We start from the raw sequence: 27,113 nt of genomic DNA, 5'->3' as shown, positions 1-27,113 counted from the left end.
CGCTTATTTGCCGATGAAATTTGAGTAGCGAACGCTTTCCACGCTATTCCGCTCTCTAGTCAACCATATGGGAATGTGCAGGAAACAAACGGGAAAAGGTATCACAAGCACAGACCCAGCGTTACGTGACCGGGTTTCCGATCACCGCTCTGGGCTGCCCCCAGGAAGAACCGAAACTACCGGAAAGGGGGGGGGGGGGGGGGGGGGGGGGGTTCCTGGGAGCAAAGACCGAGCTGAGGAGAGATCACTTGTGAGGATAACGAACGGTTCGGAGGGCGCGGTTTCCTTAATTTCGAGTAACTCGATTTGTTCTGCTGCGAAAGTGCCCTTTTGCCTACACACCGAAATGCCCTTTATCCCAAGGCACTCTTTGTGGTCACTATATCATGCAGGGGAGAAAAGAACAGCAAGGAAGTTTTCTGAACGACGCGTAGAGATAGTTCTGCTTGGTCAACTGTTTCATTTATCAGTTCCCTCATACAGTGCCCGCTGCAGCGAACACTGTGCACATACAGCGATCCACATGGAGTGTTCGCTATAGGAAACACCACAACGAGCACATGCAGTGTTATGTGGAGTGAACACCTAGGAATCGCAGTGAATCCATTCTGGATATCGAATCCACTAAACCTGCTTCCAACGTAAATTTAATTTAGTTCTACCGCATAAAGTATGCCAAGAAGCAGAGATTGTGTTTGAGACCAGCAACGTTGCTTAGCGCAGGTTGCTAACGGTGTTGTTCAGCCTTACGGCGTGGTATTGGGCAAGACTTACGACGAAAAGATATTTTATATGCTCTTTACGAGGTATTGTTCGGAAAATGAAACTTTTAATTATATGTTAAGCAAGCAAGCAAACGTACGTGTACCCCCCCCCCCCCCTCGTTATCATTCCGCCCTCCACCAAATTATTCATCCTTCGCTTACCTTTCCTCCACATATTCCCACATCACGCAGGTTAGATCAACCTTCCTGGTTAACTTGTAAAAAAAAAAAACGATAAAACAAAACAAGGCCGCTCTCTTCTTCTATCCCTTTGTCAAGATTGGCGATTGTGTATTAAAGAATTGTTGATTGCGTTTTGTTATATTTTTCTTTCTGCCCGTGTACGGCTTTGCTCGTTCATACTCGTTGAATTGCATACAAGAAAAGCGCACCCGTCCTTTCCCTTACGCAGCCCCAGCGAACCCTTAGGAAGGAAATAAATTACACGCGATGATCATAAATTCAAGCACCTAGTACCCACGAAACTCGTGAAGCGGACACAATTACACCAAACATTTCGCAACAGCACGAACGGGCCACTAACGATATTACTCGCTGCTGAAACGCTCCCGTACGCGACTGCGCATACGCGGGGCGTCCACGACGACAGATGTAATAAATTCATTCACGTGCACAAGTTTGCGCGTCAGCGCACGCCGAGGAATTCGCTCCGGAGCGCAGCTAGCCATGAAATAGTCGCAAAGCATTGCGGGAAAGCATCTGCGGGAGCTCGCCCGGTCCCGGTCTGTGCAGAAAAGCGCTTCCTGAAGGAGAACGCACGGAGTTACATATTGGATCCGTGTTCAGCGGTGCAGACGCGATGCTTTTATGAGTCGCGCTCGCGTTGCCTGGCCCACGTTTTTCGCGCTTATTAAAAAGGTGAAACAACTTTTGTGCCTGCTGCCGCCTGCTTGGCTGCTTCTATGTGTGTAGCGAACAGTCGCTTATCCATTGCACCTGAGGGAACATAATCGCTCTCCACTGAAAAGGAAACAAAAGCGTAACGGTCTCTAACTGCAACGCTTTGAAACATGAAGACGTCTGAAATCGAAAAAAAAAAATACATTTTCAGCTCAACCTGGTAATCGTGTGCACTGTTTCCCTTGCTTGTAACTGATTATCTGTTACTTTCTATAATATTTTTCATGCATTGCTCCCAATTTATGCGCTTCTATTCATTTTGTATTTGATTTTGTTTATCAGTGTATACGAGGCATATGTGTATGTGGTTTTTGAACTTTATGTACATATGCTTGTTTTGAACTCCGTTTCTATATGTGCGCGTAGCTGCTGTCATCACGTGTATGTATAGTGGCAGCCACCTCTTCAAGCTACCTCGAACTATAGCTTTTGAGGCTTGCACAGAAAGAAAAAAAAAGAATTTGAATTTGGTCTTTATTATTAGCTCGCATGTAACAGTTTTTAGAGAGTATTTCACAGCCCTTTAACCTTTTTTTGAGCAGGTCGCACAGTCTGAGCTCAGACTTGTGATAAATATGCGAATAAAAAAACCCTATGTAATAATCCACAACAAGGTGGGTGTTCGGATTAAACTATTGCCACGGTTGGGGCCGTGTTCGACGCAGTTGTGAAGAATTGTCTTCACCCCTAAAATTTGGACTGATGACGGATTATGTACAATATCCAGGAGAGATTTTTGCTCATGCGTGCTGGCAACCCACCAAAAAACCAAGCAAAGCTCCAGCTGCTACTGGAAAGCAACCATGTGGTATTCTTTTTCTTCCTCCAGTTTATCCCACTCCTGTGTATGTGTAGTCGCTCCTATACTGACTGTCCTACACTTCTTCCTCACTTGAGTTGTATTCATTGACAATCTGGGCTCCTGAAGGTCTACTACTCTTAAGCGAAAACAGCCATGTCATGTGATACCGCTCGTGTCATGTCATATTTTGCTCGTGTCATGTCATATTTATTCCTGTGGATGTGGTCTTTCGCGCTACTTTAATCAAGATCGTTCGTTTGGTCGGAGAAAGGCACAAAGAAAACAGTTGTTTAAACAACCAACGTCCGCGTCGATGTTCTTGAGGTCAGTGATGTAGGTGGGGCAGGAGAGTGCCCAGAAGGAGGTCGCTTTGCCTAGGTTAGGTACCCAGGCCTGCCCCAAGATTATAGGGCACAAAAGTAAGCGTGCTGTTTCTTGAGTAGTTCCGGTGTGTGTGGATGAGCGTCGGTATGGAGACGCCCACTTGAAAAGGGGGTTGATGAAAGAATAAATGAATGTATTGTGGTCCTGTTGTGTAAGACGAAGTCATTGGGTAACGAGTGAGTGTAGGCTGCTCTGAGGAGCGTTGGGTACTTTCGAGGAAGAGAGTCTGGTGGTTCTCGGAGTTCTGTGTACCTTCTTGTGACAGGATACTTGATCAGAAATCGAATGCGAAAATATATATTGTGTAAATTACGCAGAGAGACAGCAAAAAAAAACAACAAAAAACAATAACAGCAAAAATAACACTTAGCAATGCTTAACGTTAGACTGCGTTATAGCACCGGTGATATCGGGTCTTGGAAGGTGAAGCTTATGTAAAGGTGATCCTTATATACAGAGCAAAAGCATCAGCGTACTAGTTTCCGTGCAAGAATCAAGCAACGTAAAGTGAACATTTGGTGGCCTGCCTTCAATTACACCGAGGAGATAGCAGACGTCAAAGGCGATTTCCATTCCGCCTGCGTCTAAAGGGAGAAACGCTAATTCCTCACCGAACTAAACATCTGCCGATGCCACAGCGCCCAACACTAGCATATATACAGACGCGGTCCAACCCCGAGCAGATATCAAGGGACCGCGGTGCGCGAGCCGCCCAGCGCTAGGGCATAAATCAAACGACGCGGCTCACATCCGGAAGGCAAAGACAAATCGCGCGCACCGGCGACATCTGACCCCGGTTGTGTTCAACGTCGCTTGCGGTGGAGTCGTCACGCTCCCTTAACGCCTCCCCGCGCGCCCACCAGCGCCGCCTTGCGTCGTCCCTATCTGCGTCCCCACGGCCGCGCGCGAAATTGAGCGTGACGATCTATTTTTGGAAGGCACCCGGTTTACAACAAGAGGGTATATGCCCTCTCCCGAGATGCGAGCGTGAGTTCGTGTGGGGAATGACAGCTCGCTTGCGTATGCGCGCATATAGGCTCAGTGTGCCGCGTGCAATAAAAAGGAATATAAGGGCTAAAGAGGAACAACAGGAGCACGTGCGAGTGCAACCATTACCATTTCCATGCACCGTAGCCTCGGCGAAGGCCTGAGTGAGAGATGGAAACAAAAAGGATGCGTTGTTCCCTCCGCAGGTCAAAACAGGAGAAAAAGGTCTGAATCCACCTTAGCGGGGTTCACGTGGGCACAACTTCACCGCATTTCTTGCGTCACGTGCAGTTCCAAAAGAGAGAAGGCCGGCAAGGAAGCTCTAGAAGAAAGCTGTCATGCTGTTTTCATTATGCATAATGTGACACTTAGGTCAAATTGAAGTTGGAATGTATCGATTGATTACCACGCTCTAATGACAAGTGATCTACTTTCAACGACAACGAAGCTTTAATGAGCTAGAAACGGTAAATAAACGGAATACAGGTGCGGCCACAACCGGCCTTTTTTGCAAAAAAAGAGAGAAAACGTTGGATGTAGTCAAGGCAGCTTGGTTTTATTTCTTTTGACGGGGCAACGAATCCCTGAGGTTCGGCTTCACCTCCATACACTTTCCAACGGGGATCACGGAGTTCTTTTCGGTCTCGACGCCCTCGATTTGAATCGAGTGGTGAGGACATTTTTATATACATTTTTCTTGCCAATAAATACGTCTTTTGATGGCGAACAAAGAAAAAGCCACTGATTCCATTTTTATCAATAATAAATGTTGGATGGAAGTGTTGTCATGGTCCCTTTAATGCTGTAGACTTAGCAGAGCGCACCCGAATAAGGTTGGAGAAGAAACACTATACCTTAGTTTCTCTCTACACTTCCTGCATAGCGGGCTGCTATCGGTTAGGCTCGTAGCTCCGATATTTACCTTCTCTCCTGTCAACGCCTTTCGCTTCTCCGTCTTCCCATCCCCCGTTGATCGCTGGCGTTAGTAGCACCGTTTATAAACTGTTCGGGTGTCACGCGGTGTGTACGCTTCCCTGCTCAGATGCATGACGAAAAGTAGTTTGGAAGAATTGATCGAGATTACCAGCCACTGTTTTTTTCTTCTTAACTCTGTCTCTGGCTTCATAAAGGGTACATCAAAAGGATGAAACACAAAAAAAACTTTTAGGTCGTGCTCTAGCTTTCACGCTAAAGCTTTTGGCACGTTAGAAAGGTGCCGGATTGTCAGGAACTTTTGCTATCATAGTCTTGGCTATAATCACGATTGCCTAAGTGGCAGGCACGAGCCAGTGTCATGAACCGGTTTTAAAGGCATCAGGTGCTTTGACAGTTATGTGCATGATCTACTGGCATGAGCTGTAGCTTCCATTCCATTGCCAGAAAAGTGTGTGTAAGAGAGAGACAGAGAGAAAAAAAGATACGCCAGTCTCAGCAGCCCATGTTCAGGTCTTGGCTCGTCTGAGTGATGGTTAATGGTCCATCCTCATCAACGTGAGCATGTTGTGAAAGAACTATATATTCTGCCCAGGGTACAACGTAACGGAGAAGTGAGCGACGTCTTCTTTTAGCCCGCGGACAGCTCCAATATTACTGGACAAGCGCAGGTATGTTGTAGCCGCATGCTTGTCAATGAGATATATAGGCCCTTTTGAACTTTAATCAAGATGAAGTGACTGGACATTAAGCTTATTTTTGCTGGGGAGATTCGAGGTGCTGAAATGTGTCGTAAAAACACATTACTTTTCTCCTGAGTGAAAGAAATAGGTGCCACTGCTCGAACTTCATCCCGAAGCTTCTGTCACGAACACGCACTGCCGAATAACGCTGGAGGCAGCGGGTCCGGGGGAGGCGGGAGGCAGAGACGCCAGCAAGCCGGTCTCCTCCAAAGCTCAGTCGACCGTATCGCGCAAACTCAGAGAGCACAAGGCCCGCGCACCTCCGGCCTGGAAGAGCCGACTCAGTTCGTTTCCCTCCAAGCTCTCTCTCTCTCTCTTCCCCTCTCCCAGTTTGAATGAAGTCCGCTCTTGCATCTCGTTCTGTGGTTTTGCGCTTTCATCAGCCCGCACTGTGAGAATGAACTTGTTTTCTGCACGCACTAAAGCCAAAGCTTATTGATGATTGTTTTTTTTTGTGTGTGTGCATATGTATATAGGAAAAATTTTAAAAGTATTCCGCAACTGTTTCCTCACCGAGCGTTCCTCGTCATTTCGACGTTTACACTCAGGCTGGTTTCAAATCTGCGTTTTTCGGTTATGACGGGATTTCTGGGATGGCTGGTGCGCGACAGCACACGTACGGGCACATTTTCTTTTGCATGCACATTTTTTTAATATCCGCTCACCGCCGCACAACCCGCAGTGACAAACCACTTAAAGCTCACGTCACGCGAAGACCTACAACAGAGGGGACGCGACGGGAAGCGGGGCGTTAGAGGAGCGTAGGGAATAGCCGTGAACGGGAACCAAAAAAAAAAGGGGGGGGGGTGGTAAGGGGGAATAACGGGGGAGCGTTTTTGTTCGCGTACTCCCTCTCGAGCCCCCTCCACGGGTAACGTGCCACCAGCGCGCTCCAAACCCCGAATAACGCAGCGTGGGGTTTGGTAAAGACCCGGAATTGCCCGGGAGCATTGGATGCTCCCCTGAGGGTTTGATGCCACCCCACCTCTTCATCCCCCCCCCCCCCCTTTCCCGCGTATCTAAAAACTACTGCAGACACATGCCATGCACAAGCGTAAACGAGCGCAGCGAAGGGAAGATGTTATCCGAAAAAAAAAAGAACTACATATAAAAGAGGGGTGTGCAAGCAGTGCCAAGAAGCAAACCGTGGTCATTGAGTCGTGACACTGCGCGCTCCCATCCGCCTCGTGCCCCGCCATCCCGTTAGAGGGCGCTTGGGGCTCTTTGCCGGCGCACGAGGTTTGGCACGAGGCGAGCGCGAGTGTTGGACGGGGAATGACGACAAGTCACGTGCTTTATGCCAACTTTATATACCCTGCAAGCTGCGTAGCAAAGGCTCCCTCCCCGCTGGTGGTTTAATAACCCTTTACTGCACGTTGTTGCATATATGCAACATTAGCATAAATGGCTCCAAAAACAAAAGGAAATCTGAGTTGGAGCTTCCTGTGCTCGTTGTTGCATTTCTGCAACATAGGTTTGAAAAGCGCGCCATCGTGTGTGCTGCCATCTGTCCTGCTTCAGTGGAATCACAGCCATAACAAACATGGTGGATGCTTCGCGCGCTCACGTGCTGTAACAACGGTAAGTTTTGCCGTTTTTTATGCCTTTCTGAACTGGATAATGTGCAGTGAAATTGTTTAGTCTTTACTACGCATCATTGTTAATGTGTGTAAGGCAGAAAACGTTCTTATAATGAAATATTTTGTTTCTGGCGCGTTAAAGTTGGTATGTTGCACATATGCAACAATGTGATGTAGAGTGATGTAGCAAGATGGATCTGGCTACATCACTCTGCAAGGCGGGAAAAAAGCAGCTGAAGAAAAGGGGCAGACCAAGCAGCGAATCTATTGAACAAGCCATTGAGGTGAAGAAGAAGAGGGGCCCAACTGCACCCACTCCTACACAGGATGTTCGGCTAGATGAGGTATAATTTCTAAACAATCATGAGTTGTTTCAAAGGTTATAATCACATATATTCTTTCAGGTTGGCCACTGGGTTCTTTGGAGCCAAAAGAGGCAGCGCTGCAAGTTTCCCAAGTGCACCGGAATCTGCATGAGCTACTGTTCTAAGTGTGGCATTCATCTCTGCTCTACAAACAAGAGCAATTGCTTCTACGTGTATCACACAATGAAATGACCGTTTTACTGTGGTTGATTCAGTGGTCATTATTTGTATTTCATTCTCACCAAGAACGGTGTTCAGCTTTGCAAGGTGTTTTCATTGTGCACATTGTTGCAAATATGCAACATACCATTTTTCAGCCAATAAAAAATGTTGATAACCAGCGAATCAAATTTCCATGTGCATATAGTGATTTTTATGACTGCCTGCATGTCCTGAAATAATCTTATCATAAAATAAAAAATCGTGCAGTAAAGGGATAAGTAGCCCGTAGACGTTCCTCGGATTGCAGACTGTGTGCGCGTTTTAAAACCAGCCAGCCAGATTATTGGATGCCCGCGGGGAGTACCGAAATTAGGGTGAGACGTGCTCGAGCCGTAAGTTTTACTTCCGTTTTTAACTTCCAGTCTGAGTCCACGTCTGTATTAGACAATTGCTGTAAGTTATCGATAAAACATACATTGCGCTAGATGATGAAGCAAGAACTTATTGTTACAACGTACTGTAGATAAGGAGTTTTCCAAGCCTGAACATTTTCACAGATGCCCCCCCCCCCCCCCCCCCCCCCACACACACACACACACACTTTATTTCTGTATAGTTCATGGCGCGGAGTGTACATTTCTAAGAATCACAGTTCTCGAAGCGTACGCTGAACGAATGATAGTACTTTAGACTTTCTGCAAGTGTCTTTTGTAAGTGAAATATGGGCGCCTCTCAAGCCACACTGACACCTTGTTTATTTTGGCACTGCGGTGTCGCTGTTGTCTAGAGCTGATGCGACACGAGATGACTTGTTACCAGTGATGACATATTTGCAGTTATCTTCTCATGCCGGAAGGCACTATGAGGAACGACACCACTGCCGAACAGCAACTTAACGAGGGCACCCTTTTTGTGGGCATGTACGAGGGCGGCATGTGTATTGTAGCGTACTTGCTGACGAAGGGGGGAATAATGCCACCTTTTTTTTTTCATAAGGGGGGAATAATGCCACCTGGCAATACTAGGTGGCAATGTGTCTTTATGCCGAATAGTGGTTGTTCTCCTCTGTCTGTTCTATTAGAGTGTACGTGATGGTTGTGTGTTATTGAAACAGCATAGTATGGCGTAAACTTTGTACTAAGACATGTATGCTCCAAAAACTTGCATTCAACAAAAAAAAAAAATAAAGAGGGTAGAGAGGCTTTTGTACGTCCCCATTTGCATGTCGACCATTATGAGAATTGAAAGCGATTCATTTGCATACTCACTGGACCGAAGTTGAGTTTAGCAGAGGTGCGACACATGGCATGCGTGAAACAAGCTTTGTTGCAGGTGGCGGTTTGGCGGCCCCTTTGATGCTGCGTTTCATATTTCTCGGCTGGGATGAGTGGTAGTGGTTTTGAAGAACTCCTCGGCTGCGAATAATGAAGGTCCTCATTGGTAATTTGTCTTTACGTTGTCGATGGCCTCCGTTCGAAAAGTTGGCCAATGGACTGTCGCTCCTGTCCTTTGTTCATATTTGTTTTGTTGTCAAGAACTCCATCTTCCTGCATTATTTATATTGTCGTAAGCCTACCTAACCAAGTCTAACCTGGTTAGTAAGATCATTTAAGCTTCGTAGTATATCTGAAAAAGTACGCGTGCTTTAAAAAGACGCCTATTTTATGTTTTGACACTCTTTTCGCACAAAAAAATAAACAGTTAAAAGAAGGAAGCAGCGGTAGGGCCTCCTTTCATAATATATTTCGGTTTGAAAATATTGCGAAATACAGAGTTATATTTTTGAATGTTCCGAAGGTGCACGATATATTCAGCCGTGCGTAATGATGACGCTCCTGTTCCCTCATGAAAATGTTCCCTTAATACTACAGAAAAGCAAGCGTGTCGTGTTTTAATAGTTTTCTCCGCAGTGTCGCGAATCCTTTTCGCAGGCCATATACATTTTGCACGCCATACACTAATTATTAAATGAATCTTGCATATAAAGTTCCATGTCGTCATGCTTTCGGTTTCCAGAGTTTTCTGGCCAAAATGTTCGGCGTCAATGGGAGAAGGCTGTGTGAAGAAAAACGCGATTGTGAGACTTCCAGCCAGCGTCCAACTAATTATCCTCTCTCGTTTCCTGGCAAATAAGAGTTAGGAAGATATCTTTTGGATCATGAACTGTTTACTGTCAATGGGCCTCCGAGTTTGTTCGTTGCCTTAAATTTAGTCTTTCACAAAAATCTCGCTATCGGCAGGAAATGAACCAAATCCTAATCGTTGCTAATTGGCTGCATGCCGATTTCTCGAATTTTGGCAGCGTTAAAAAGAATTTGCATTTCACTTTTAATGTGGGTGCTTTAGCTAGCATAATGGGGAGGTGACAATCGTTTTTATTTGATTCCTTAACTCTTTGTGCATCAAAGGGTTTACCTGATGTACAAAAGCGATGAAAGGACGTTTATGCTTCCGCCTGTTTTTTGCACCGAGGAACAAACGCGGTGCTGTTCTCTGGATCCTGGTTCTCTAGATAAGATCCTCGGACTGTGGCCAGAGCAGTCGACGGCTTTCAAGGACTACAAAGCACTGTTTCATTACCCGAGGGCGTCACGATTGTGCGACAGACCGTGATTGCGCTCCTCAACCTTCCCTCTTTCCCCATTACATCCCCTCCCCTCATTCCTTTCCCACAGTTCAGAGTAGCCAACCGGAACTTGGTTCTGATTAACCTCCCTGCCCTTCCTCTTTCTCTCTATGTCTCTATGAATAACTAGATGGCCTTGAAAAGCAATGTCACTCTATATGTCTGGCTGTGTAATGGGAATAGACTCAGTACTAGGTAGTCTTGCCTCGTGTGTATGGAAACATTGACACCATATGGAAGACAATATTGAACATGATGCAGCACACTTTACGCAAGGTATGGAGTAGCATGCTAGGTTCATAACCAGGAATACTTCTCCTTTTTTAATTAAAGTCTCTCTCTCTCTTTATGCAAAGTGTGACCTATCAGACACAGCAACATAAAGCACTTGTGGTTTTTCATGCTTTGGTACAACTGTTATATATACTAGGCGTCTTGGCTCAGCAGATTGGAGGTTCCAGATTGGTAATTCAAGCAGTTCGAATTGGATACAAGTGAAAAAGTTACTTCAGTTGTCATAGAAATTTAAACAAGGAATAGAATGTCCTCAGATGTGAGATGATTTCGTTTAGATGCTTATCTTAATTTTAATTTGCGTAGACATAGACATGAACTAAAGTTTCCTGCTACAGTAGGATAAAACTAAAAAAATAAACAGTTGGTAACATGGCCACGGTCCATGACGGCGTCCTGTATTACTCCACCGAGAAATTAAAGAGTGAACAAAATGAGCTTTTGAATGTTTGACTCGATCAAGGATGCCGTATGCATCAAAATTATTGAGCTTAAAATTTCGTCTCATAATTGTTGGAAACGAAAACAAAACTCCAACCTCAAAACATAACAAGTTATTGCAGTTATACCGAGATAGTAGCCAAGGTTTAAATCTCCTCTTATTGTTAACCTCAACACCTAGTCGTAGCAGTTAAAAGTCTCTTTCCAGTGCTAAACACAGCCACTCAGCATGTTTTGATGTGAGAATATGCTTCCGTTGTCTTTAATAAGTATTCTGTTTCTTTAGCGATCGAAATTTATTGCGAGACTTGGGAAGCATCACCATCATCAACTTGACTGCACCTACTAAGGGCCTAACTTGTCGCTATGAGGGAGTGAGCTTGAGGACCATTTACTCACTTATAAAGCAGTTCGTGTTTACAGTGTAGCGACTCCCCTTCTCCGCGATGGAAAGAAGGAAGGAAGAAAGCGGTTGTTTAATCGTCTCGGTTCGAAAGCAGAAGTACAATTTGTATATATTATTTTTAAGACGATTACAGGAACGTGTCAGCGGCAGTCTTCTGCTCATATCTTTCCACGATAGAGAACTGATACATCTTTAGCTGTACGTACATGGTTTTTTCTCAACATGCGAGAGCACAGCGACGGCGTGTGACCCTATGGCTGGAAGCTAAGTGAGCCTTCCGTTCTCGATATGTACGAAACACACTTGTTAAGCCTGGAATTTAAGCTTCAATTTTGAAAACATTTCATGTATGCGATAAAAACGCACAGACACACCTGTTTCTTTTTTTTTTTGTTTTTAAAGGAATGGCGCATTAACTATCGCACTTCTCAGTGGACATCCCACCTTGAGGAAAGAAGAAACGAGGGAGCGAAAGAAGAAATAGTGGACAATGTGGCAGTAAGGGCGACGTTCCACAACTTAAAGAACCCTATGTGATCGAAATTGATCCGCAGCCGCCCACTGCGCACACAGGAGAAATGTACAGTCTTTGTCAAAAGTAACCAGGCTGCATGGTTTGCTTCTAGCTCGTACAGCGGAACCCGTACAGCTTCCCTGAAGCTGAAATGGTTGTTAAAGGTAAGGACTGGGGGTCTTCCTACCTTCCAACAACTTTTGGTCTTTAGGAAAGTCACAAGGGCTCCACTATACAAGCTAGAAGGAAACCATGCAGCCTGGTTACTTTTGACAAAAGCTGTAAGTCGCTCGTATGTGTTCTAAAGAAGAGAGAAACGGAGATGAGATTCTTCAATGAACAGCGGCTTCTTTCCAAATGTCGAAACTGCTTTGCGCAGTTTGTAATTTTCTAATCCCGCGCTTTTTGTTTCGGTACTCTTCACTATTTCATTTTTTTTTTATTTAACGTGAGAGAGATTCGTCGGTGTAGGCAGAGTCGCGTGGCGTATCTGTGGATCACACAAAAGCCGCCTAACGGTCGACCACAAAACGCAGGCTTCAGACACACTGCGACAATGTTCACGTCGGCGCAACGCGGGGAGAACACAGCGGACCGTACAGAGATACACACTCGCAGACATGCGATACAGACACCGACCACAAGTGGAAGCAGCAGAGAAAACAGACCGCCAGGACAGGGACGGTACCGCTTCGTCAGAGAGGGACATAAAAAAAGAGATAAAAAAGGAAGGGGAGGGAGGGGGGGGGGGGGGGGGGGGGGGCAAGGGGCTCATATCCGGTACAGAAGAGTGGAGCAGTCGGACAGACCAGCAGACAGACGTCAAAAGCACAAACGGCTCCGAAACGGAGCGGATCAAACGAGGGATTTGGGATTACGGGTGTGCCGCGCGCGTATGATGCGCAAAAGGATTAAGCGGGCGGTTAATACAGCCTGTAAAAGGGGCTAAAGCCAAGCGATGCCACGCGGAGCGCGGGCTACAAAGGAGCTATGGGAAGAGTAAGTGCAAAAAAATAAAAAGGGATGTCTCGAGGATATGAGGAAAAAGACAAATGAAGGGGGGCCGGTTCTTTTCCCAGCGGTAACCGCACGTCGACAAATGGAGATCACCGGTGGCCCGACAACAATCGGATGCACAATTGGATTCCCTTCTGCTGCAGCTGCACCACGGCGTGGCTCGTGTCAACAGACGAGGGAACCGGCGGAGAGTGAAATAAATTGTCCGTGGTGGATTAAAGGAACGCTGAGGACAAATTGAAGTTGAGCGGTGTGGAAACATTACCGATTCCTAACGGCAATCACGCTATCAGTGGTGAAAACATTTTATGAGCGAGAAAAGGTGAAAAAATGAAACACAGGTGTCGCCACCACCGGCTTTACCTTCAAGTAAATTCTGATGACGTCAAAACCAATTTTTAGCCGTGCATCTTTGAGGCCAGGCTACGCCACATGTTCACGTCGAAGCAGTGATCACGGAGTCCTTTTCGCCCTTGACGTCACGAGTTTGCATTAACATAGCCAGAAAGAGCCAAAGAATCAATTTTTACTAAGGGAAAAATTTGTATGGATTCTGCTCATTGCCCCATTATTGTGGCCTGACTTTTCCCCCTTGTTTCGAATATCCTTGTTTTTTTTTTTAAAGAAATGGACATCCACTTCCCCCTTTTGCTCTTCTGCGCCCAGAGTTGTGCTTCGTGCACAGTATAAAAGTAGTGTGCAACGCTGCTTGTGCGACAGCTAATGTAAAAATTAATTTTATCATCAATAAATACGACAGGTTACAGATATGAGAGCAATACCTCGCCTTCGTGTTTTACCCGCGCAACTGGTGGAAACTTGAACTCAAAATTTTGTCGTGCAACTCACTTGCCAGCGTGCCAGGAGGGCCTTGAAAAGCAGGCCAGCCTTTTACGTTACGAAGACGTCCCTGAACCTTTTTGCCAATTTTGCGGACATGATACAAGGTGCTACTTTCAAATTGGCCACCCGCGTCATCCTCCGTATGAATTCGTGTCTAATCAATCAAGCAGTGAAAAATTACGAGGAACTTTAGCGGCTAAAGTGGTGAAAGGCGAAAGCCTGAGTGCTGCATTCTGCTACGCGATTGCTCACTGCACATTTTGTTGGTGAATTAATTAACTGCCAATTAATGACGCTTAAGCTTCGCCTTTAGGAGTGGAACGCGACAGCGTGTTGTAGCGCTGCCAGGGAGTCCACGGAACTCGACCCTCCGTTCGGCGCGATGCGTTGCCCTTTGAACGCAACGGTTTTTGAGGAAAGGAAATGGGGCTGTAATTCTCTGTCATCTCGGTGGACACCTGAGCCGCACCGTACAGGAAGGGAGGAAGTGTGAGCGAAAGAAGAAAGAGGGGCCGTAATGAAGAAAATTAAAATTGTATTTGAGGAAAGGAAATTACGCATTAACTGTCTCACATATCTCAGTAGACACTAGTCGACAATTGTATTTGAGGAAAGGAAGTTGCGCACTAACTGTCTCACATATTTCGGTGGACACCCGTCAAAATTCGCGCGCGGTGACGTCACGACAATTTGGACCAATCTGAAACGCGGACAAATACGCCTTGCTCGTCGGTAAATTGGTTTTTGAGGAAAGGAAATGTATCTGTCTCTCATATCTCGGTGGACACCTAAACCTCGCCGGAACGGGAAGGGAGGAAGATGGGAGTGAACGAAGACGCCGTATTCACTAGACGCACCTTTGTTCATCCCAAACCATTGAGCTAACATGGCGGCGTGGTAGCGTGCTCGACTCGCACTCAGGAGACCGGGGTTCGATTCCCAAGCTCGACCAATTTCTTACTCGTTTTTATTTATTTATCTGGTCTGACCAGGAAGGTTAATTAGACTAATTGGTTAAGTAAGCAATTAACTAAACTCAGTCAAACTTACTTGGAGCATCACTATACGATCCCTTTAATTGGTTGCATGGTTACTAGCCAGAGTACAATTGGCCCCGTTTGAAATTCGCGCACTGCGACATCATGACCATTTCGACCAATTGAAAAGCGTGACATTTCTGTCGACAGCTCCTGCTTACAACGATGAGGCATTAAAGGCTTCCGCCTCAATATACTGATAAATGGTACTAATACCGCGCGGAATGTATCTCTGTACAGACTAAGGCGAGCCACACAGCTATATTAGAATTTATGAAGCGTTTCTTTAGCCCACTGCGCTCATGGTAAGTGTTCGATAATATAATAAATAATCTTTCGACAGCAAAAAAGCGTTCATGAGCACGACCACAAAAACGTAGCTGGTTGAACCCGTCTTTCGCGTCGAGCAAACAGACTCACTGTTGATGAAGCCTGCAGATACCAACAGGTTGGATGGCGTTTGCAAATCAAGGAATACGAACTGACGATCACGACAACCATAGGTTGTAGCAGCCTGAAAGGGACCAGGGATAACCGATCACATCTGGCAGTAACACATACGAATGGTGGAAGCAATTTGTGGGTTTGAACGCTACCTGATGCCAGTGGTCTGTGACAGCAAGAGAAGGGAAACGTATACATTCGTTGGCGGTGCAGTGTCAGATGGAGTGATGAGATTTGGATATCTCTTGAGATAAAATGACCATGCATGGCGCGAGACAGAGGACAGGAGATGGCAGAGAGAGGTATAGTCACATTGTAGAAGACCAGCCTACTAGGCTCGGGATAAAAAACGAGGCGCTGGTATAGTGATGAGCCCAGGACAATAAGTTCGAAATAATGTGCTGGCGACGGTCTTGCACAACACAGTTGCAGTCAACAATAACGGCCGATAATTAGGATAATCGCGTTGGCGATGACAAGATGACGGCGTGTATAGGCTGCCTGCGGCTACGGCAGGACAGGAGTTTGTGGTGATTCGTGGGAAACGCCTTCGTTCCGTAGTTCCCTTGATCCAGCATATGATGATGAGACAGCATGGACGATGGGAATAATCATGTCGGGCAGTTTTTGTATAACTTTCGCGAGGACAGGTTAAATTTGTCAGGACTAATATTTCATGCATGTTGCTACTCTGATTCGCTTTATTTGCTTCGCAGAGTTCCTCTTACACAGCTCTTGGCGCTGCTTTCCATGAGGTAGCTCGATAGCCAACAACGCCCCCCCGCCCGTCATCATCAACCTGCTTCATCATCAAAGCGGGGCAAAGGCTTTTCGCAGTGATCTCCAATCACCTTTGTCCTGAGCTAGCTCCGCCCGCCCTATCCTCGCACAGTTCTTGATCTCACGCACATATTGACTCTCACTGCCCCCTGCTACACTGCCTTTCCAATCCACTCCGTTACCCAGTGCGACCATCGGTCATCTGCTCTCTGCATGCATTAGATCTCCTGCCAAGTTAAATTTCCTCTGCTCAATTTCAACTGGGCTATTAATAGCATCAGCTTCTTCTCTAAATCATCTTACTCTCATCCTCTATCTTAACTTACAGCGTTACCTTTGTGGTTCACGTTGGATGCCAAATAAGTTGGTGCGCCAGAAAAAGTACTAGCAGGTTGAATCTTCGGGTGTGGAGTCGCAGCTTTACGGTCAGTAAATTCCACTGTGGGCGTCCATTAGGGTAGCGTTGAAATCTTGGTTGGAACAAGCTTTTGAGAAGTATAGCACGGGTCTGTAAGGTACGTTTTCGCAGTTTAAGAGCAGTCCGCACGCCAAAACAATAGAAGCTTGATGGGAGCTCAATCACCGCGACAACAAACATTTGTTTAACCTGCATATCGCTCGAATTTCGCGAAGAGAAGGTCGAGCAGTTCCGGATGTCCCGAGCTTCGTCAGTCACAGCTGAGAAACCCCGAGGTCGTTTCACGCTCGGCAGTTACAAGTAGTAAAAAACCCTTTCTGTACGGGTTGAATCCCCAGTGCGGCCGGGTACTTTCTGGTGATACAGTGTGCACAAGCTTTCCACCGTCCTGCTGCTCGACTTGTATCGGCTGAAATGCTTGGGAAATGGGCCTCTAACCACATTTTCAGAAGACGAAAATGCCTTGCTTCATGACCCTCTTTAGCCAGAAACTACCCCTGGGGACATTAAAGATCAATAATAATCATCAAATTCCTTACATCCTTGCTCGTGGTTAACTCCAAGTGCAAGATACAAACTTACATCCCCTGCTTCCTTGGCATAACTTGGGATGCCGACGCCCCCCCCCTAAACTGTCTCTGTGCAATACGCCCAGCAGGCCAGCAGGAGCTAAGATCAAAGGCGGACGCGGGAGTGCAGCGAAGAACACACGAAGACCGTGCAAGTATCCCGTGTTCAGTAATACCATTGCTGGCGGGCAGAATAAGCCGACAACAGGCACGGCGATATGAACATGTGCGCATCTCCATCCTTAGCACAGCATTAAACACGGACAGTGTCCAAATGCCAGCTCAAAATTTCCATATTTTGCAAGAAAATATAACCAAAAAAGTGCATGACTAACACTGGCATAAGGAAGCAAGAGAGCTGTAGAACCAGCCCGAAGCAGTACCCTATAGAGCTAAAAGAGTATGTTTACCCAACGTTAGTGCTTCGGTCGCTGAAGACCCTCATGGAAGCGTACAGAAACTTACAGGCTTTTGAATATAAACTTCTCCTTTGGTCTCCTCTTTGATATTTGCTATCACGGGCGCTCCGAAGACTTTCATTCGCGATGTGGCGTTAAGGCGCGCTCTTAAATCGCCCGAGGCAGCACTTTGTGGCGCGACAAGTAGAAGAGTTCATTCTGGACACCAGCAGCGTGTAAATACACCGCATGTGAAGGAAAACGACGTTGTAAGTAAGGAATGTAAAAAGTCTTTCCGAAGGTGCCTGAAGTTGAAATCAAAGGTAATGGAGAAGTTTGTGGTGGTGCCTGCGGTTTAAGTGAGCTTGAATTTATATATAGGAAACACCTTTAGTTAAAATCAACGAAAATTGTTTTTAACGCACGGTACTTTGAATAATTGATATTGAGCCCATAATTTTGATTCTTTGGCTGCACTAAACGTAACATTAACTTACATTTTCTCCCATTTTTTATGTACAGATCTGATAATAGTCATACCAAAGTAATGCGCCGGGAAATATTTGGATGCATTCGTTATTTGGCAGAAGCGACCTTTTACGACAGCACCGCCATCTGGAACGCATATGCATGAAACCGGTTTGAAAGCGTAAGTCAGGAAGACATCGAAAAAAAAAAATTTTGTCACTATGAGTGGTCGTAGCGGTGCAGTGCGATCTCGCCCTGTCAACGTTATTGCAGCATAGCGATGTAGTTCACATTTTATATATACTTAGATCCACTTGCTTTACTCGGCACCCTGTCGTGAGGAATAAATGTTAAGGGAAAAAAGTATAATATTTGAACACAGGACTGCACTGTACAAGAGCAGATGCAACATCCTCGCGTCCTTATAAAGTGTATAGACTCTTCGGAAGCGTTAATTAAATCACATATATACACGCTGCCACAGAACTCTAATATGCCACCAGTAATAACTTTCAGGCTTCAGCCCGGATTAGTATCCTCCGATGAAATGAGTGCGTCTTTGGTCGTCATATAAGGAACCCCATACCTTTATGCAAAAAATGGCGGCTGCACGTGATAGTGTGAAAAACCTAGTTTATTTGCGACTGAAGTGGGAATTAGGTGGCTTTTACTTGGGATGTCGTCATACGGCGTGTAGTCAACGCGAGGAGGAAAAATATCATAGTGTCAGTGTGTGCGTCCAAATCGATCCGTCATTGATGTCGCGTGTTTGCATCAATGAGACTACAGGCGTTGCTTTATCGATCAACGCCAGACCACGAACAATAGGGTACCTGGAACCGGAACAGTTCAAGCACTTTTAGAAAAGTTTTGAAGGTTAGCAACGCAACAACTATGGATAATTGGTTCTCAGGTTTCAAGAATAGTGCCCCAGATACGCAGAACTCCAATTAGAATTTGTTCACGGATAATTCTTTCAAAATGCAATCAAGATGACAGCGTTCAGTTTGCATCAAGGAAGAAGTGAGAATGGATGCCATCGTCGCATTACGTTTCATAAGTCGCTGGTTGGCTGACAGCTTTCGATACAGGAGTGGTGTGCCAGCCTTGAAGTCTGTTAGGAGATTGTTAACAAAACAACTGCAAAGTTCTTTTAAAACTGCTTATTAAGCGTGTTTTCAGTCTAATTAGTTTACATTTCATGGTTGTTATACGAATCGCCACTAAGCATTTCTAGCAATCCAGTTGAATGAAACGAAAATGCAGTCGGGAGGGTAAGATAACTAGAAGACAGCAGGATTATCAATAAAGTAGCGTCATTATTATTAACGCGCTTTCTTTATTGCACTTCGGGCTGTTCTTTTGACTTATATGAATAGAAACCTCGCACGAAAAAACCGGTGTTAAGTTATGTTACAGTAGTTTGCTGAGCGAGAGAATGTATTTGTGGCATTTCTGTTAATCAAGGCTGAGGACAGTTTTCTGAGAAAAACAGTTGTCTAACAGCGTGTTCCACGCCTCGGGCCACGTAACGCATTTTATAGGCAACACAGGGTATACTGCTGTCCCCTTATCATAGGACTTACATCTCTTCAATGAAGACATGTAATGAAGAAATGTTCTGAGATTTCGTTGCCATTTACGCGATGTCAACATGTTCAGCTGAATAGAGGCAGCTGAAGCCAAATTTAGCACTTAGGTATCCAGTATCTTCCAATCTTTTTTTGCACCAACACGTTATTATCGCATTAAATCCCCATATTTGTTGAAGGCAAGTGAAGTAACATAAGGTCCTCGGGTGGAAGTGCCAGGACGTTGATTGCAGGGATAAGCTGTGTTAGCAATGTGAGAGAATTCACTGAATGCTGCAGGAGAAATGGGGTTGAAGTAATGACATACTTCGGGAAATAATGTCGTTGACTGAGGTCGTCCTTACTCCTAAGCTTAGCCACACTTCGGGAAAGCAGGATTTTCAAAAAATGTTTCGATTTTTGCGAAGACGTAGTGCGTGCAATCTTTTTCAGTGCTTATTACTAACATTTAGAACGCCTATATCTTAGCTGTTCTATCGATATGGAGCAATGGGGTATGTAGCGGGGGTAGGGTGGCGAGTCTATTTAGAGCAATCATAAGATGATATATATATATATATATATATATATATATATATATATATATATATATATATATATATATATATATATATATATATATGTATATATATATATTTGCTTATCGGTCAATAGATTCATCGCTCTGAGAAAACTATTTGGGAATTCAAAAAGAAAAAAATAAGAGTATGTTGCTCATTCCTATCCCACTATCGAGCGACAAAGCAGACTAAACATTTTTATTGGTGTCTACTCCGCTATGAACAGCTCCATTCCCTGGAGTAATGAAAGGATGCTTCTTCACTGGATCATAATTTTAATTCAGCGGCAATTGGTTGCCATCAACGTATGCGCTGGAGCTTTCCGTAGCAAATAAATTTATTCTTTAGAATTGCACTATAGGTACTGAATGAGCACAAGGTTTGAGCAGAGACCTGCTCTGACGACTGTAGAGAGTGTACTATTCATTATAAAATCCCTCAGTATCTAATTCGCTCAAATCCTGCAATCAAGGTAGAACGTTTCTCGGGTAGTCTTGTCAAGGCGTCCGCGCACGACGATGAAGCAACATAGATCCCACTCGTATAGCACTTATGGTTCTTTCTGCTCGTCCCACTTCGATCAAAGGGAATGAATTGATTTTCCACAGGAAATAAAACTCTTCACTACATCCAGCGGAATGAGGTAAAACCCCTGGAGTTAGAAACTGTGGATTCACTTTCATTACTTCTGCAATAGGGGTCGCTGTGACTTTCGCATCTGGACGTGGGGTTAAAGGGTATACTTTCGAAGGATCCGCCGACAGTTGCGTAGGCATGCACGAACGAAAAGGTTCACGTACCTGCCAAGAGCATGAATCCAGGGCGAGGAAAGACATGCCTGCCGAGGGTTCTCCGCGTCACACCGACACTCTTGCAGCGGTCGTCCCTCCAAGCCGATGTCCCGAAGACCTGTCCAACTGCTTTCGTAGCAGAGGTGTTCTCCACGGGGGCTCTTCGGTGGCGGTCAGCGCGTCACAAGCGTTGAAAGACGCGATCAAACTGTCACGTCATGCTGTCCACCACGCCAACAGTTCAGACAGTCAGTGATTGTCAAGTTCCACAGTCACAGTTCGTGTCCACAAGCATGTCTTCTGTGGCCATAGCGGAAGATATGCCCCAGCGAGCTCGTAAAGAACGAATCAGCGCACACGGGGCGACTTACAGAGGTGACCGCGAGAACAACACAACCCGTTGTTCGTGACAATGCTGTGCTGCTAGATGCGTGTGACTGCCCATCGGAATAATCTCAGTATTGTGAACAATGTTTGGAGCAAAAAGACTTAGCTTGCTTCGTGTGTGATGTATTCTCGTGGGTACAGAGCGAGTGTGCAAACTCTGGTCGGGACAAAAGACTCCTGACTAAATGCACGAAACATTGGTTTCTGTAATGACATAAATTATCTACGCACTACGAGAAAATAAATTTAGGTTCCAATTTCAGCAATTTTTGCTTATGAGTAAAAGAAAGGTGCCAAGTAGCCGGCTTAGTAACATTTCGAGTTATAACTAAAAAAAGCGATGGCTCAAAACAGTGCTCAATGCATACAGGAAAGCGGCTTATAAAGAATGCCGATAACACACTCAGAATATATTATTTTGTCGCAGCACAGTTGTACGCGAAAATTTGATCTTTCTAACGAAGTCGGAGGAGTTCGCTCCGGAAGTTGCCTTGCAGTAAGCGTTTGACTGTGAGTTCAGCAGACGCACAGCGCAACGATAAAGAACTTTTGTCTCGGAACGACCACACAGAGAAAACTTAAGACTTCGGACAGGGGTCGTAGAAGACTGCAGATGGTAAATGCAGTTCCCGGAACCCGAGCGCAGGAGTATGGAACTTAATGACGCAAGCAGATGTCTTTTGTCGGCGACTTGTAGGGCAGTCACCATAGGCGCGACACTAGATGGTCTCCAATTCGTCCGGCAGTAGGCCTCAAAAAGTTTCTTGGACAACGAAGGCGGGTCACTCCCATCGTGTCGAGCGATGACTCAGCAGTGGCATTCGTCGACTTGCAAGACATCCTTGCACGTGCGCTCTCCGTAGACGTAAACAGACACCCGGACGATGAGGACCGAACAACGGGGGCGGCAAGGAGATGGAGGGAGAGTGTGACGGAGCACCATGTGGTGGGGTAAACACGGTAACACCACTGCTAGCCATGGCGTGCTTGATTGCCAACGCAAGAAGTGTCCTGCACAGCCTGCGCGATCACAACTGGCTCTCACGTAAACAAGTTCCTGCCAAGAGGAGGCATCACGGCGACGTCGATCGACGACGGGAGCGCCAAAGGAAAACAAAACGAAACGAAAGGAAAACAAGAACAAATAAAGGAAGCGGGCGCGCGAAGAGAGGGCCGCCGAAAGAAATGGCGGCGGCCCCCCGAAGCAAGCCGGCTGAAACGCACTCGAGACGACGGCGGGGAAGCCCAGCTCCGGGGCGCAACGACTCGGGGCGCCGGCGCCCGAAGGGGATGGTGATCACACACGGGCAAGCGTCAGACGAGCGCGACTCCTCAGCCGCGGGCGGAAAGAAGGGTCGCCCCGCGCGCGCTTTTCCCCAACATGGCGCCGCCTTCGGGAAACTTCTCCTTTCCCTCCCGACGCCGACGCCGCAGGGGAGGGATCCATCTTCCCCCGGAGCAGCGCCGGTGCTGTGCCGTTCGGGCTCTTTTTTTTCTCCCCCCGGGCGCCGGAGGGCGGGGCCAGCGTCACTGGCGGGGAAGGTGTTGCCTTCGGGCGACGACGCTCCACCCGCCGCCATGTTGTTGTGTCGGCTGCGCCCTCTGGCAGAGGAGGCGGCAGCGTCTGTCTCGCCGCTCGCTGGCCCGCTTGATCGCTGCGCTGGCGCGAACGCTTCCCTTCTTCCCTTTTCTTCCTTTCCTTGCCGGGCCGAGCTCCCTTTGTGCTCAACCAGCCACCGGATTCGGGCTGCTGCTAGGTCGGTACGGGGCTGCATCTGAGCGCCATCGCCACTCTTTCCAGCTCATCCGCCACCATTTCTTAGTTTCTTGATTCTGCATTGTTCCGGCTTTATAGGAGCATTTTTTCCAACTCGTTCACATTTTTGAGCTAATACGTGTTTGGAGAGCCATGCAATACAGTACATTCTGAAGATGACAAGCTTGCACCGATGTATAATCAACTAAGGTGAAGAAAAGCACCCGTTTTAGATGTGTGTAAGTGATTATAATTATAAATACGGGCGCACAAACATGAAGGCAGCTATTCATGTGCGCAGCGCTCCTGCAGGCAGTCATTTAAAGCCGAAGAACTGTCATGGCCCAAGCGGCTGCTTCTAAGGAGCCACATTTACAGCGCCCGTCACAATATAGCGCAAGTATGCGCAGATGATTATTTTGTAGGTGCACATGCGGATGCAGAATGTACAGTCATGGACAAAAATTAACGAGATGCGTATTTGCGACAAAAAAATATTTCTGCGCTGCCTGAGTGGACAAGCAGATTGTATTTTTTGTAGCAGATGGAGCACGCATGTCTCCTCATGTTCCTATGCATTTCCATGAACTGCTGTGCTTGACCTCCCTGCAATAAATATTTTTCCGCGAATCAGCATCCCGCAAACTTTTGTCCATGATTGTACACGAGAAAGAGCTGATGTGCCTTAGGTTCAGCACTGCCCAAAATGTACAGGATTTATAAAAAAAAATGAAATATGTGGTGTCAGTCGTGGCGTATGTACACCAGCCCTGCTCTTTATTCTTTTACGAAATAAAATAGCTTTTAGAGCTTTTTATATGGGAATGTATGTGAACAGTGCAAACTGCATACCGAGGCCCGGCACTGACGGTTAGCGTTCTAATCATGCCCACGAGAATTTTCTGATTGCCTTCGCATCAGCTTTGCTTACTGATTGCCTTCGCATCAGCTTTGCTTACTCGGAGTGGTGTTTCTAAGTGTAGGCGTTCCATAATGCCAAAGAACCAAATCTCAGCCGCTGTTGCCGTATTTCGGTGGAAGCGAAACGTGATGGCACTCGTATGCAGTGCGAAGTTCAGTGAAGTATGTTAAAGAATGTCGTCTTAAAAATTAATCCATCTGCCCTCGACTACAGCAGTCGTTCTGCAGGGTCGGGACCGAAAACAGCACATACCATACCATACCATACCATACCATACCATACCATACCATACCACACCATACCATACCATACCATACCATACCATACCATACCATACCATACCATACCATGCCATGTCATATCATACCATACCATACGATATCATACCATACCATAAAATACCATACCGTACCATACTATACCAAACCATACCATGCCATATAACACTATCCGGGAGAGCGGTGTTGAATTTTACGATTCTTAAAATACATGTGCCTCAAAAACGTCTTTTCAATACGTCTGCTGAAGCACACCGCACGAACAGCATGTATTCAGTAGCACCCGTAGGCTGCAGCTATTTGTTCTAATGTGCTAAAAAAAGCTTTGCCTATGGCGGAATGACAGTATAGAGACTGTTTTCGAAAATTTAGGACATTCTCCAGTTAGTTGCTAGCTAAGGAAAGATAATTATGGTTATTTTATGGCTAAAACGGCTAAAATAAAAAAGTTCGAACTGTCTTGGACGAAACTTTCCAGACATGAGCTACCTTTGCATCATCAGGACGGTGAAGGGAAGGCGGGGTTGTGTCCGACAACCATTACAATTAAAATGCTTTGCAACCACAAAGAAAGTAAGCGTCGTGACTCTAGGGAACCGTCCCTAGCATCTTGTCCCCAGATTCCCTACATCCCGTTCCACCTCGCTTCCCTCTTCACTGATTGGTCCAAAAGCATCGCCTCGGGGGCTGAGCGACGCCAAAAGACAGTCGAAGCGCCAAGAAAATGGGCCGCCTCGTAAGAGCAAAGAAACACGCGCCGAGGAGCAGCTGAACACCGGCAAAAGGCAACAGCAGCAACAAGAGAAACTGCCGGGAAACCCGCGGAGGAGCGGACGACACAGCGAAGAGAACAGAAGTGGTCGGCGGCGTGCATCGAGCGAGCTGCGCTGCTAACGGCAGGAGGCAGCAACGCGAGCGGAATGAAAGAGGCAGTTTCGGGAGGCGCGGTAAAATAAGGGAAAAAAGGGAAAGACAAGGAAATAATGAAGAACTGCGAGGGGCGGTGCCTCGGGGCACCAAGGGGGAAAGGGAAGCGGTTGATGCTGAGAGAGTTAGGGAAGAGTGGGACTGGAGGGAGGGAGAAAAAGAGGGAAGGCTGTCGATGGAGAAGAGGAAAAAGGGGACAGAAAGAGAAAAAGTAAGCACGGGACCTGACGAACAGAAGCAGGCGCGCGAAAGATTGCGTCTAGGAACGAAGAGCCGGGAGACAGCAGGATGGCTAGTTTTATGTCTCTTTAGCGTCGTCTGCCGGGGCGAGGAAGAACGACGACGAGACAGAAAGAGGGAACTGCAGGAAGAAGCGCTCGGGAAAAAAGGGAAAAAAAGTCTTCGCTGTCGATCTTTAATGCTCGCCCTTTCCCTTCCCGGTTTCTGTGGCAGCCTATTTTTGTTCTCGCTTCTAACCCCCAGCCATTTTCTGGACTGTTTCACCTTTCCCGGCGCAGAAGCCCTTTCTATTTCTTTCCCTCTTTGCTCACTCGCTAACGGGAGCAGTATCCCCAATTTTTCGTGTATTACACGCGTTCCCGGGAGAAGAGAAAGGGGAGAAAACCGTCGCGACACAAACAGTGCAACACAAACACGTAGCCGGCGCACGTAAACAGACGGCAATAGAGGTTTGGAAACTCGAGTAAAGAAAGAACAAAAAGGAAAGGAGAACCGAGGTTCGGGAAAAAGGAAAAGGTGAAAACGGGGAGCGCGGGCATCTCGCGGGAGATGCGTTCGTTTTCGGGAGTGAGGCTCGTTCGCGCTCGGTTGCATGGGGGCCGTTCCCGGTTGGTTTGGGGAATGTGAGCTGCACTGGAGCGCCCGCCTGCCGCCTTTTTTCTAGCCCCGGGTGACAACGTCGCCTTGTCCATCTTAATGCCGATAACAATCGCGCCAAAAGACAGGGGCTATAGGAAGAGGGGGATTGCATGTAGCGCCGTCTGAACGCTGCATTAGTCTTGGAAACAGGAAAGAAACAAACGAAGTTAACATAACAGACGATGATGAGGGAGCTTTAGCAGCGTTGTGGTACACGCGAAGATAAAGGCGGATTTCGCTGAACAAGTTTGGTTGTCGTGTTTTAATTCCGCCGCGTACACTTGGTTTTCATTTCGTTATTGAGGGCGGATGCGTTGACAGTGGGACCTGTCGAGTGCCGGCTAATGAGGTGTAGGACTGTAACTCAAACTAATTTGCGACAATGAATTCGCTATGTCATGGCATAGATTGTGGTCGGGGCGGCTAATTGTGCTCCAAGAGGCTTGCGCTTGGTACACAATAGTATCTGTAGCATTCAACGTGTACCATAACGAGGCTAAAATGTACTCGCAACATTTTTTTCTGACAAAGGTGTTTTGAGTGCTACAGGCCTCGAAATCAAAAATCTTCTGCATTGCAATTTTTTACAGGGTGTCGCGTGAAATTGGAGCTTGCATCGACGTTTCCTCTGTTCTCGATTTCTTCAGTACTCTGAAAGCTGCAAAGCTCCATTGTCGAGCACGACGCTTTTAGTAACGACAAGCCATCATCCTGCACTTCTTTTTTTTTTTTTGGCCTCAATTAAAAATGAAACGGAACCCTAAACGCCGCAGAAATGCACTGTCGTTGCGTACTTACATGATCAGTTTTTCGTTTTCCTAGTTAACTCATTACACGCCACATAGTGTCTCCAGTCTAGTTGGCTATATTGCCTCGGTTTTCCGTACAAAAGCCCTCCTTCCTGTTTTAGTTTTGTGCAATCCCGATAGATGACACCATCGGTACATTCGGCCTGCCCGCTTTTTCCCCCGGAAGACCTCACAGAAAACTGTTACATAAAATCGACCAATCTCAGTCCAAGTAGAGGGATAGAAGACGCTGTCGGCGTTTCTGTAGATAACTACGGTATACGATCCAGGCGGGTTTCTCGAATGAAATGCGCGGCGCATATAGGGCAGAGAATTA

The 27,113-nt window shown here is 46.4% G+C and overlaps 1 long non-coding RNA gene across 1 annotated transcript; it reads left to right on the top strand.

The window, feature by feature from the left end:
- Positions 1-6,911: 6,911 nt before the first annotated feature.
- Positions 6,912-7,689, top strand: LOC149335019 (uncharacterized). The gene is made up of 3 exons (XR_016284466.1): positions 6,912-7,115; positions 7,257-7,458; positions 7,519-7,689. It is a non-coding gene; the product is annotated as an uncharacterized LOC149335019 (long non-coding RNA).
- The last annotated feature ends 19,424 nt before the right edge of the window (positions 7,690-27,113 follow it).

The sequence above is a fragment of the Amblyomma mixtum genome, chromosome 7, assembly GCF_055824585.1.
Source record: "Amblyomma mixtum isolate Tamu chromosome 7, ASM5582458v1, whole genome shotgun sequence".
In the NCBI taxonomy this organism is placed as follows: Eukaryota; Metazoa; Arthropoda; class Arachnida; order Ixodida; family Ixodidae; genus Amblyomma; species Amblyomma mixtum.
Note: the sequence above shows the minus strand (reverse complement) of the source record. Positions and strands in the feature narration are given on the sequence as shown.